This window comes from Erpetoichthys calabaricus, chromosome 5 (genome assembly GCF_900747795.2).
Source record: "Erpetoichthys calabaricus chromosome 5, fErpCal1.3, whole genome shotgun sequence".
Lineage (NCBI taxonomy): Eukaryota > Metazoa > Chordata > Cladistia > Polypteriformes > Polypteridae > Erpetoichthys > Erpetoichthys calabaricus.
The window spans coordinates 117,153,628-117,166,201 of record NC_041398.2 but is presented as its reverse complement, the minus strand read 5'-3'; the positions used below and the strand labels follow the sequence as shown (position 1 = coordinate 117,166,201).

The following is a 12,574-nucleotide window of genomic DNA, read 5'->3' as shown; positions in this document are numbered from 1 at the left end:
CAAAAAATACGTACATACAGTAAATAGATGTAAGACAAGACCCCCATTGCCTAAATTTTGATATGGCCTTTTTTGGGGGTGTTCAACATAGTTGGTGAGCAACATCTTCAATGTTCAATCAAGAACAATTCATTTTATGATTTTGCATATTTTGTGAATTAAGGTAAAGCCTAAATCTTATGAAATGGCGGAAACACACTTGTTTTTTATTCACTATTTTAACTGTATAAACTGAAATAAGTCACCGTAAGCCCCAAGAACAACTAGCCTTACCCTGTAAGGATGCTTCTGCCATCAGCAATGCTGCCAGTTCTTGTTTTATTGCCATCTTTTGCTTTTCTACCTCTTGTCCATTACACTTCCAATTTCATGTATTAAAACATGTTTTCTCTTCACCAAAGATGATATCCTGTCTACAGAGTTGGTACACTATTACTCCATTACTAATATGGTTTATACATGAGTTTGGGTTGCCCGCTGATATTCTTAAAGTTGTGTAAAGAATAGTGAATATGGAACAACCCAAGCTACTAAATTTGTTTAAAAAAACTAAGGGAAAACTTTGTAATTAAGGCCCCTTCTGTGTACTTTTTATTTATTTCTCAATATATTTTAGTATTAATGCTACATGTATTGTTTTACAACTGACAACTGTCTTGACAATAAAGTGGTTTTACATTTGAAAACTACAAAACAAAATTACACCAAATTAATTTACATCTAGAATACATCTGTAAGTACAACAGAATATTGATTATCTGAATGTTAATAAAAGTATTACTCCAGACACTTAATGCATTAATTTACAAGGATTTATATGATGCCTGCAGTATAGTACTTGATAAGCAAAACAATAAATTATAGCTTCACATACAGTTTTGTGTAGTTGTCCCAAAAATTCACTTTGCATGCAATTTCGAAATTTTGACTAAATTTTCACTATTTTTTTTTTATTGTTTGGAGTGAAAAGCAAGAAATATTGCTCCTTAATGTTTGTTCCACAACTCAATCCTCCAATGCAACCCAATTTTCCACAGCTCCTTCTATACCCTCTCACCTGCCTCGCACACTGCTTGCCTGCAAATTCACCCCACATGTTCTGTCTTACACTGCTCACTTCAGGTGAGAGGGAACACCATCTTAGCTCACTTCTTCCAGCTTTGTAAGCTGAAAAAAACCATGATACTTCTGGAGCCTCGCTGGTGACTATTCTCCCAGGCCAAATTATTTGAGCACAGAAGAAGCACTTCTGAAATACTTGTAGGTACATGCTCTCTATATGACCACTGTTTCCATGCATTGCACAAGAATAAATGTCCCTGTGCTTTTGTACGTGGAAAAAAGGCTGCAGAAAACATATGTGGTAATGGTTAGAAACTGCAATAGCATTGTGTGACCAATAGTATAAATGCAGTTCTTTACAAACATTGCTATTAACACTAGAATCCCTGAAGCCTACGAAAAAACTCGTAATCCCAGGCCACCTTAAATTCCTTTACATCTCTCCATCAGCGTCTTTTGTTTTGCAAATGTGTCGATCAGCACATGAATAAAAAAAAAAAAACTAACTTTTACAAGTAGCCAAAATTTATTCTGGGTGTTACAAACTCAAATCAAATGTATGTTTTTATTATATTATAGTAATAATAATAGTAGTTCAGTACCCAAAAGACGGAGCGCCCGGATTCGAACCCAGAACTTGGTTATAAGGTAAAAGTTCTTACCTCTGTACCATCCAACCTTCTGTCGATTGACATTTGAGCTTGGGTTTTTAACTCATTGACAGCAACATGTAAACTGAAGGTTTTTTTTTGTTTTTTTTTACTTTGGTTATATACTTGAATAAAAGTGCACGTTTATTTGATATTTGGACTAAAGTCTTCACACATTATATGCTTCACGCCATTATTAGTATAACATGGAAAAAGTTTCTGCTTTAGGAATGTGTTCAGCATAATAAATGAATAAGCATTGCATTTCCTTTCATCCTACACTTACCCAGATCTTTGTAGACACGGAACACACATGAAATGCATGTATTCCAAATAATGATATACTGTATTATTTACCCTATACAACTCCAGGCACCTCATAAGCAGATAAGGAACCTTGGCTTGAGGTGGAAGAACTTTTTGCCCAAGTTGAGCTCCGCCAAGGGCAGGAATGGGACAGCAGGTTGCTTGCTGCTTGTGCTGATTGACACATTTACAAAACAAAAGATGCTGATGGAGAGGTGTGAAGGAATTTAAGGCGGGCCAGGATTACAAGTTTTTTTGTAGGCTTCAGGGATTCTAGTGTCAAAGAGGATGATAGACCTTGCTGAGAAAAAAAGACAATCTTACATGGTTAAAAAAAAAATCATCATTGCATATATTATTTAACTACACAAAATCAGCTTTCCCAAGATTTATTACACTCTTGTTTGTGTGAAATTATTTGTGTTTGTTTATTTGTTTAATAACGGTGTTACTGGACTTCACCCAGGAAATTTTGTAAGACAATGGGTATCAGTTATAGTGCCATTGGTTAATTAGGTATATCAGCAATACTATGTAACTAAATGCTTTTCTGTACACAATATTTGTAGGCTTTTTTACCAAGTGTGATCGACCGAGGACTTCAAACCCTGAGGCTGTGAGTTCAAATCCTACAACTGATAATGAGTGACTATGAGCAAGTCAGTTCACCTGTCTGTGCTCCAACTTGAGAAACAAAATAAATGTAACCAATTGTATCTCACATTTTGTAAATTGCCTTGGATAAAGGCATCACTCAAATAATAACAATAATAATGATATTATTAGGTCACTGGAGCTGCTAAATACAATTTTCCATGAGTAAAACATTTCTTCCTTAGATTAATTCCTGTTTTTTTCTTCTTTTCCTAACAACTTTGCTTTTGTTGATGGTCACTGTGTTTTGCACTGCACTGCACTTTGCATATACGTCTTGGATGATTGAGGTAAATACCAGGCACCTGGCATCAGGTAGATATTCACTTCTTTCCAACAGGGTAAGCAGCTGAGGAGGGATGCCTCCATTAGTGATCAGACAGTAACACACTGTTGGTAAGTAGCAATAGCCAAAGTGTTTAAGGGTTACCCATGTGGATTGCTTAGGCCAAAAGCTAGTGAGTGCCTATGTGAAATACTGATGAATGATAGGCCGTGCAGAAATCACTCATAATCAGTGCTTAGGTGTTAAACTTAGGGTGTGTCAAAATATTCCAATCCATAGTGAGCTTGGTGAGCCTGTGGTATAGTGGGTCCGTGGCTCAGAAAAACTGTCTGTTTTAATAAACAAATAATGACTGCGTGAGCAGTTGTCTGCGAGGATGTCTTGTCTTGGGTTGGTGCAATGAGGTCGGCCGGCCATACGTTGCCTAGCCGGAACGCCTCAATCAGGGGATCAAACCTGCAACCACTCCCCAGCATATAAGAGGGGAGAGCAGGAACAGATAAATAAAAAGGAAAAGAAAGGAACAAGAAGAGAGAATGTAAGTTAAAGAAAGTATAAAAGAGAGGCAGGAACGTGAGAGAGAGTGATTAGGTGTAATGAGAGGAAGCAGACGGATGGAAGTGGAGCCCCAGGAAAGAGCACGTTGCCAGCACTCAGGAGAGGGCTGAGGAGTCACTCCTGTTGAACATTCAAGTAGTAGGAGCGACCAGTATGCTCAGGAGTATGCTATCGCTGGATGTAGCCAACAGATTGGCAGCAGTGAGAAGACAGAGCAAATTTTCGCTGGGTGGAGCCCGGAAAGGCAGCAGTGGGCGTGGAGCTGGGCATGGCGGTTCCCCGTAGATGCTGTAGAATGGGCAGTGGGGACATTGGCCTGGAGAAGAAGGTTGTCTGCTAGGGAACTTCTCCTCAGGCTGCAAGGTCCAAAGAGGACAAGCCGAAGAGGAGTCAGATTTTTAAAGGAGCACTGAGGCTTGCTGGATAAAGACAATTTCCTGCCTATGTTTTAGATTTGTTTTTAATGGATTTTCTATTTATTCAATTTTAACCTACAGCTGCACTTTATTTTTTATGGATTATTTATTATAGAAGGAGAAACTGCACTTTTTGAACACTGGTTTGTATGTTTGTCTTTTAATAAAAGCACCTGAACACTTTTCACCATCCCCTTGTTGGATGTGTTTGTCCTCGTCTACTCAGTTCATCCTCATGACTATTGGCGGTGGCAGGTTGTAGAGGCTCACAATGAGACCCGATAGCATGGGGACCGTTCTGCACCGTCACAGAGCCCCACTTATTTTATGATAACACTGATCTTTGAGTTAGGATTGTGGTTTTGAATTTCATTTTTTGGTTGGGTTTTTAGATTTTCTGTTTGTAGACTGTTGGCTTCTGGTTTGAGGTTTTGGCTTAGCGATTGTGGTTTTATTGTTTTTCTTATTCTGCCATTTTAGAGTTGTTTTAGTTTTGTAATATTTATTTATAATTTGTGGTTTTTGTTTATTTTTAGTTTCCTCTATTTTTGATTTGTTTCTTATTTTTCTTAATTAGTTTCTTGGTCTAGTTTATCATTTATTTTATTCAATTATAAATTACTTTGCATTGCTTGCCTTTTGCTTCACTTATTAATATTTATTTTCCTACTATTGTGCTTACAATAATACATGTTCACTAGTATTATAATTTATTGTTTTTTGTATTAGGGGATTAGGTATTAGTAATTTCTTTCAGGGACTGGGGTGTAGGTTTAAGATTTTTGTCTTTCCCTGTGGGTGGTCCTCTAAGTAAACCATTAAAAACTGCAATGCTGCCCTTCTTTCCCTCATACACTCTCTCCTATAATCCTACTATTACTTTGTTGAATGTGCATATGTTAAATTCACTTGTTACTTCTGCTGCCTTGAAATTTTGTGATATATGAATGATGTGGTCCTTTCACATGGGTCACATCTGAGAATAATGAACTAAGGCTAACATATGTAGTAAATACTACTGCCAAAATAACAACTTGCTTTGCACTGATACTGAAATGGCAAAATTTGCCAATCAACACTGCTACCTCAGGGAGGTGGTTTAATGTGGGTAGTGACATCCTTGACATCTACACCTCTGTGATGGCCAATGTATATTTCTGTGCTGTGGTGTTCTGGTAACACCACTTCAAAAGAGGCCTACTGAATTAAGCTCATTAAAAGGGCAAGTTTAGTTGTTGGGCATCCAATAGACCCCTCAGTAGTAGTAGCAAGGGAGACAATTAAAATAAAACTGACTGAATCACGAATTAAAGAGAAAGAAAGTATGCTCTCACCTAACAGGCTTAAACGCTAAAATAGTATTTTTACAGGAGACCCACTTACTAACCAAGGATCAGTTCAGATTACAAAAAGACTGGACTGGCCAAATGTTCCATTCTAGCTTTATAAAGAAAACTAGAGGGGTGGGAATTCTCATACATAGAACAGTTCCATTTGTAGCATCAGAGGTAGTGTCGGACCCTGAAGGGAGATATGTGATGGTCATGGGCAACTTATATAACAGTAAAATGATTTTGATAAATGTTTATGCACCCAATGTTGATGATAAGGAATTCATGCAAAATCTATTTGCATCCATTCCCAATGTGAACACTCATAAAATTATAATGGCTGGGGACTTTAATTGTGTTTTAAATCCACTCTTAGATAGGACTCCCCGTGACAGGGGGGACGACATCTAATACTGCAAAGATAATTACACAGTTTTTAAATGATCACAACTTATCAGACCCCTGGAGGTTTCTTAACCCAAACTCAAGAACATATTCGTTCTACTCACCAGTGCATTATAGCTACTCAAGAATTGATTATTTTTTTATAGATAATAATTTCCTGCCTACAATTAAATCATGCAAATATGACACAATTGTTATCTCTGACCATGCCCCTCTAGTCTTGGAGCTAAAATCAATAAGCCCCTCGTACTCACCTCGCAGATGGCGTCTTAACCCTCTTTTATTGGCAGACGAGAACTGCACAGAATTTATATCCAAACAAATCAGCTTCTTCCTAGAGACAAACACGTCTACAGAGGTTTCTGCAGGAACACTCTGGGAAAACTCTAAAGGCCTTCCTAAGAGGCCAGATTATTTCATATCTTTCCCATAGAAATAAATTAGAAACCAAGAAAGTGTCAGAGCTAAGAAATGAAATTACTAGAATAGATGAAGAACAAGCCAGGCGTCCAAGTGAAGCTCTTCACAGGAAAAGGCAGGCCCTGCATACAGAACTTAACATCTTAACAACTAAAGAAACTGAACAACTTATTTATAAGTCTAGACAGCATTACTATGAACACGGAGAAAAAGCTAATAAGCTTTTAGCTCAACAAATTCATAAACAAGAAGTTCACAATGCAATACCAGTAATCACCAACAAGAATGGAGAAGAAATCATCGACCATAATAAAATAATGCACACATTTAGAGATTACTATAAGTCTTTATATTCCACTGAGCCCAAAGAAGACAACACGCAATCTAATGCATTTCTGGATAATTCACAAATACCACAAATAGATGCTTTAAGTGCTGAGGAACTAGATAAACCTCTAACGCTAACAGAATTACTAGACGCTATAAAGTCACTACAAAGCGGGAAATCATCAGGCCCTGATGGTTACCCCCGTAGAGTTTTATAAGAAATTCTCCACTCAGCTAGCTCCACTCTTATTGGTAACATTTACAGAAGCTAAAGACCACCAAATACTACCTCAAACATTTCGACAAGCATTAATCACCGTCTTTCCTAAACAAAATAAGGACTTGTTACAATGTGCATCATATAGACCAATTTCACTCCTGAATAATGATGTTAAGATACTCTCAAAAATCCTAGCTAGAAGGATGGAGAAAGTGCTGCCCTCGGTAATATCACAAGATCAAACTGGATTTATTAAAGGCCGACATCTATCTTCAAATCTCCGACGCTTGTTTAATGTTATATATTCACCAGCAAAATCAAACACCCCAGAGATATTACTATCATTAGACGCAGAAAAGGCATTTGACATGATCGAATGGAATTACCTTTTCACTGCATTGGAGAAATTTGGGTTTGGCCCGAATATTTGTGCTTGGATTAAACTACTGTATACCAGTCCAGAAGTTCAGTTTGTATTAATAAAATTTGCTCAGACTACTTTAAACTAGAACGTGGTACCAGACAAGGATGTCCCTTGTCGCCACTGTTGTTTGCAATCGCTATTGAACCACTGGCGGTTCACTGCCGAAATTCTCATCAGATAAAGGGGATTGTCAGAGAAGGACTGGAATAGAACATTTCTCTATATGCAGATGATATGGTCTTATATATATCGGACCCAGAAAACACTGTCCCTGCTGTTTTAACAGCACTAACAGAATTTCAAAAGATATCTGGTCTTAGAATTAATCTGAATAAAAGTATACTCTTTCCAGTGAACTCAAAAGCATATAATATTAAATTAGACACCCTACCTTTTACCATAGCAGATCAATTTAAATACCTAGGGGTAAATATCACAAGTAAACATAAAGCTCTTTATCAACAAAATTTTGGCGTCTGTATGGAAAAAATTAAGCAAGACTTGCATAGATGGTCAACCATTCATCTCACTCTAGCCGGAAGAATTAACATTGTTAAGATGAATATCCTTCCTAAACTTCCCTTTTTATTTCAAAACATTTCAATATATATCAATAAATCGTTTTTTAAACAGTTAGATTCAATAATAACCTCATTCATTTGGAACTCAAAACACCCACGTATCTGAAGAGCGACCCTACAAAGACCTCAGGCAGAAGGTGGCATGGCTTTACCTAATTTTCAGTTTTATTACTGGGCAGCAAACATACAAGCCATAAAAACCTGGACACAAATAAATGCACATACACAGGCTTGGTCTGCAATAGAAGTAAAATCCTGTAGTACTTCTTTATATTCCCTGCTCTGCTCTCCAATAAATGAAAGTTATCGCAAATATACTAATAACACAATTGTGCTTTACTCACTCAGAATATGGAACCAAATTAGGAAGCATTTTAAGATGGAAAATCTTTTATCAGTGGCACCTCTGCAAGGGAACCACCTCTTTCAACCTTCGCAAGTATATCCAGTTTTTAATACCTGGAAAAGTTTTGGGATTAAAATGCTCAGAGATCTTTACATAGACAACATATTTACATCTTTTGAACAATTACGTTCAAAATTTAACCTCCCAGCTACACATTTCTTTTACTATCTTCAAATTAGAAATTTTGTTAAACAGAAATTGCCCGATTTCCCCCACCTTGCACCCTCCACAATGCTGGAAAAAATACTGCTCAATTCCGAGGAAACAAACACTATTTCCGCAATATATAAAATCTTATTAGAGTCCCTACCTTTCAAAGATCCAAGAGGACATTGGGAAGAAGATCTCTTAATCAATATATCAGAAAAGGAGTGGAAGGTAGCAAAGCAGAGAATTCACTCGAGTTCTATATGCGCAAAGCATAGAATTATTCAACTAAAAATTATATATCGAGCTCATCTGTCTCGCTTAAAACTGTCCAAAATGTTTCCAGGCCAGGATCCAACCTGCGAGCGCTGCAACCAAGCTCCTGCCTCACTGGGTCAGATGTTCTGGGCCTGCACCAAACTAACATCATTTTGGACAAAAATTTTTAAGTGCCTCTCAGACAGCCTTAGTATCACAATCCCTCCTAACCCACTAACAGCTGTGTTCGGTGTTCTTCCAGATGGACTTGAATTGGAGAAGGACAAACAAACGGTGATTGCATTCACTACACTCTTGGCACGCAGACTTATTTTGTTAAATTGGAAGAATCCTAATTCTCCTCTTATAAGTCAGTGGGAAACTGATGTTTTATATTATTTGAAATTGGAAAAAATCAAATTTTCAGTTAGAGGATCTGTACAAAATTTTTTCAAAACTTGGCAGGATTTAATCAATATTATTTTAGAATAAGAGAATTAACTATTATTGCATTTAACTCCCTTCTCCATCTCTTATTTATATAGATATTTACTTCTCCCCTTCTTTTGTCTAATGTTGCCTTATTAAAAAGCTTAAAGAAATTTTCCTTTAGCTAAGCTCTCCTTCTCAGGGATGGGGTTTGATTTGTTTTCAAATTTGTTGGGTTATAAATTGATATGTTTGTATGGAATGATTACAATGAAAATTAATAAAATAAAAATATTAAAAAAAAAAAAAAAAAAAAAAAAAAAAAAAAAAAAAACTGACTGCCATTATGAACAATCCTTTTACCCAAGAAATTATTTAGCAGAAGGGTGTCAAGAAATACTACTGGGGCTGCTTTACACCAACAGTAATATGCCTACATAATGGCTCACTGTGACTGTGACAGTGAAATCCGAAGTTTCCTTTATTTTTAAATTTTCTTACTTTTCAGTCATTATGGTGCCCTGTTTATGTATTTATTTATTTAAGGAGCTTCTGTGAAAAGCAAAATTTCCCCGAGGATAAATAAAGTTCTATCTATCTATCTACTGATCAGTTTCTATTTCTTGATTACTTAATTGGCTTGGCCATGGCTGCATTTACTCTTTCTTTTCATCATATCTTGTTGTATTTTTGTTTGTTTCAGGCTTTTGGTTCCTTTTGTTAGTAGTTTAATGCCACAAATATGTAAACTCTATTTTATATTTTATGTAACACATGAGAGCATGCGTCTAACTCACAACTATCTTCATTTTCCAGACTGGATCATCAAAGAAATATATTTACAGAGCACCTCTCCTCACTTTCACTATAGTATTCAGTCTAAGCTGTAGCCCAAATTAAATTTAGAGAAATTATTTTTCATCAACAGGCATTGTAATCCATGTCTCTCAATACTAAAGAAACTATAAAAGGATTTTTCACAAACAATTTAATCTTGTATCCTTTCTTGCTAATGTCCCTAAACTATATATCTTACTTGAACCCTTAAAATTAGTTTATGCATGATAATCAAGCTATGAAGTTGAAATCTCTGTAATTAAGGCAATATTTAATGTTCTATTCCAAAAGCAGTTTGAATTTTATTTCTGCAGAACTCACACCACAATCTTCCAGAATGTCATCTGGGGCTTTACCTGGCCAAATGTAAAGCAATTAATACAATTGTTTCTTATAGACGGAGCTGCAGTAGCATCACCTGTAGTACTGTAGAAATTAATTTTGATTTTTTTAAGTTAAACTTTCAATTTAACTTCAGAATGTAGTGTAATACCAGATGAACTAAACAAGTTTGTATCTAACTTCAAATTACCTCACATTACAAAAAACGCAGGCAAAATTTTCTCAGTCCCAATCTGTACCCTTCTTAAAATGAAAAAATACAAAGCCCCTGGTTTAAAATAATTATACTTTTTGAACTTTGGGAGCACCTCTTAGAAGTACTGCTTAAGATTAGCTAATTCTCCACTTCATGCCATCAACTACATATGTGTATCAATAGTGATCATCATACTATTAAAGCATTATTAAAAAGAGGACATTTCTCTCATTGTATATGCAAATATGAAATAATTAGAAAAATGTGAAGGTCATTTGCATGCTGAAAACAAGAAATGGTGGTTAGAGAGACAATGTTTTGATTGTGTAGTCTTCACTTCACATGCCTAATGAAGATTGCTCAAACAAAATGATTTCTCTTCACCCTTGTTTTCTTTTTTGCAACAGGGAAATAACTTTTACTTATTTTTTTCCTTTTGGAGATGCACACTGATACATCCCTCACTAAGCGTTATTAAATTATTGGCAGCAATATTGTCTTTGAGAACAGAAAAGGTTATCCACCAATTACTCTTCTCTGACCAGACTAGCTTTATTTTCTTATCCTTGGATAGATTATACAGATTACTCCACATTATCATTCCCTCATCAAACTGCACATATCTTTGTAGAGGCTTTTTACATGCTGTCTTCTAATAAGCAGAAGATATTCTATTCTCTTTTGAGTAATGACCTTTTAGACTTCCAAAATGTACTTAAAGAGTTTTATAGCTTTGAAAATATTTTTAGTTTTAAAATCAGTTGGAACAAATCAGTTTTACTCTTATTAAACCGCAGAAGCATAGCTGATATTATTGCATGTAACATACCAGTAAATATCTGCTTCTCACTGAATGTAATTTCCTATTATAATTACCTCTGTACTTTCCGTGAAATCACACACATTATCTTCTTGATCATCACATTTTTTCACTGTCTGCAATGCTACAATCACAATTAATATAGCTTCTCTCCTAAATTGTATCAGGTCTGTTGCTATTTTCTATTTCCTTATTGGAAAGAGTTAAGTACCTTCTTTCAACATTTTTGTGAAATGCGAGGAATAGCAAGAAAAACATAGCCAAACCAAACCTTCCTTTTGTGACAGAAATGCTACGCGTGCCAGGCTCAACAGTTATGAAAGTTTTGATGCTGTTTATTTATTTATTTTTGTTGTTGTTTGTTTCCTATGTTATTTTTGGCTCAGTCTTGTGTTGGGAGATACAAGAAATTTGTAAGAAAATGACACTACCTAGGTGCTCATCATGTCATACATACTGTATCATGTTTTGTGGGCATGAGTCTGATAGCATGTGACATCATGGAAACCAAATGCTTCCACAAGTATAGAAAGTATGGAAGCTTATTCCCACAACTCAATAAAAAGTTTTAATTGCATTATTTCATAAAAATATTTCCTGTTTGCCACTGGTATCATTGTGGACTTGTGTGCTTTTGTTTTCTAGTGACTGATAAAGAATGCCTCAGTGGGCAATCCAGTGACAAGAACCAAACCTAATTCATATGAATATATTTAGATTAATCAGGTAATTTACTAAACCTGTTTCAGTGGGGGCAGAGAGCTAACATTCTTGCCTCACAGGGCCAGGAGCTCAGGTTTGAATGCTAGCCTCATCAGGGTCTACATAGTGAATGCACTTTTTTACCGGATGTGTAAATTAATTGGTATAAGTGAGTGAGTCTAACTGCAGAAGATTATCAGTTAATACTAAAACGTGTCATTAATCACCATCAATTACCAAAATATTGTATGTTTATTTCTTTATGTACTGTAGTATAAATTATACCTGCCCACTTTAGAGTCATAAGTAGCCTGAAAGTATTTGGGGAGTGGTTTGTGTAAGGCACAAAGCAACTCCGGAGGACTAGGTACCAAATGTTTGCAGAAACAATCACATATAAACCAGTTCAATAAAAACAGTTTCAACAAGAGGGCTAGAGCAAACAGTAGAAAGTAAAGAACAGTTAATACAGAGACACAGCGCTGTGAAAATCACATATTTCATACTGAATGAATGATGTGATACTGCTATAATACTACAGATACATAGTACTATATAACACTGTCACATACTTATGTGTCTGTTCTCTGTGTAAGATATATTATCTGTCGGTGTGAGGTCAGACAGTGAGTAGTGATGGCCTTCAACGTGGTATTAGGTCCTCAGATGAGTCAGTAAATGTGTTGCCATAGTGATATGAAGCCGAATTCAATGGATACAAGGGACACATGGGAAATCTGTGGGAAAGTTAAGAAAAGGAAGGAAGAAGGACAAAAGAAAAGTAATCAAGAACAATT

At 36.0% G+C, this 12,574-nt stretch overlaps 1 protein-coding gene across 1 annotated transcript in view; it reads right to left on the bottom strand.

The window, feature by feature from the left end:
* The window catches only part of arap2 (ArfGAP with RhoGAP domain, ankyrin repeat and PH domain 2), a 468,505-nt gene that overhangs the window by 70,638 nt on the left and 385,293 nt on the right, over nt 1-12,574 (bottom strand). The window lies entirely within an intron of this gene.